Source organism: Microtus ochrogaster, unplaced genomic scaffold, assembly GCF_000317375.1.
Source record: "Microtus ochrogaster isolate Prairie Vole_2 unplaced genomic scaffold, MicOch1.0 UNK21, whole genome shotgun sequence".
NCBI classification, from domain to species: Eukaryota; Metazoa; Chordata; class Mammalia; order Rodentia; family Cricetidae; genus Microtus; species Microtus ochrogaster.
In genome coordinates, this window is record NW_004949119.1 from 2,025,741 (window position 1) to 2,027,176 (window position 1,436).

The 1,436-nt window shown below is 49.3% G+C and overlaps 1 pseudogene; it reads left to right on the forward strand.

Annotated features, from left to right (window-relative positions):
* Nucleotides 1-519: 519 nt before the first annotated feature.
* LOC101988961 lies at nucleotides 520-1,261 on the forward strand (annotated as a pseudogene).
* The last annotated feature ends 175 nt before the right edge of the window (nucleotides 1,262-1,436 follow it).

Consider the following 1,436-nt stretch of genomic DNA (forward strand, 5'->3'; position numbering starts at 1 on the left):
GACACACAGTCCAGTAAAATCTCATACACATAAAATAAATCTGAGGAAGAATATGGGGAGTGGCAGGTGGGAAAAGGAGAGAAGAAAAAAAGAGGGGAAGGGGCAGGAGAATAATTTCCAGAGGGAAAGGAAGCCGGCACGCGTTTGATCCCTCCACTCAGGTGGGCCAAGGCTGGAGGACCAGGAATTTGAAGCCAGCTTGGGCTAAATAGTAAAACTACATTTCATCAAAAACACGAAACAAAAAGACCCACCTTGGGAGTTTTTAAACATTACCTAAATCTCATTAAGCTACATCTCAAGAAAGTCTAGTTTAGTGAGGTCTGAGATGGAACGTGACTATTTTTCAAAATTTCCCCCATGTGATTTTAACATATAGGGTTTAAAATCACCAACCAAAGGGAGAGACAGATGTGAGAAACAGGAGCCGGTAAAAGAGTACCAAGGAGGTGTGAGGCTGGGGGGTTCCTGGGGAGGTTAGCGTGAGAGCCGGGGTGAGTAGGTGCGACAGAGGGAATTATGGCTGCCGAAGTGTTTGAGTCCATTGGGAAGTTCCGCCTAAGGCCTAACTTAACCAGTTGCAGGAGGTGTGGTGAAGTAATGTGGATGCTGGGCACAGAGCTGTCATCTTTGACCTCTTCAGGGGAGTACAGTACATTGTGGTATAGGGACGGACTCACTTTCTCATCCCTTGGGTACAGGAAACCAATTACCTTTGACTGTAGCTCGCATGCATGGAATGTACCAGTTGTCACTGGTAGCAAAGATTTGCAGAATGTCAACATCACACTGCGCATTCTCTTCCGGCTGGTGGCCAGTCCACTTCCTGGTATTGACACCAGCATCGGTGAGGGCCTATGACGAGAGGGTGCTGCCACTCATCACCACAGAGATGCTAAAGTCGGTGGTGGCTCGCTTTGATGCTGGAGAATTAATCACCCAGTGAGAGCGATGACCTTACAGAGAGAACAGCCATGTTTGGGCTCATCCTTCCTGACCTTCGGGAAGTTCACAGAAGCAGTGGAAGCCAAACAGGTGGCTCAGCAGGAAGTGGAGGAAGCGGAGAGGGCCAGATTTGTGGTGGAAAAGTCTGAGCAGCAGAAGAAGGTAACCATTACCTCTGCTGAGGGTGGCTGCTCGCCAGCTCCTTGGCCACCGCAGGTAATGGCTTGACTGAGCTGTGCAAGCTGGAAGCTTTGAGGACCTTGCTCACCAGCTCTCTGCCAGCTGGGAGTCAGTGCTCCTCCAGCCTCCCAAGTGAGGTCTCCCCTGCTTGCACCTTCTCAGGCCAACTAGGCTGTGGCCTCGATCATTCTGAATAAAAAGCAAAATCACTTGAAACAAAGAAAAAAAGAGTACCAAGGAAACAGTTGCTTAGGGAGAGGTTAGCTGTCGAGTCTCCTTTTGAAAGCCCAGAGGAGAAAGGTGGAAGGGTA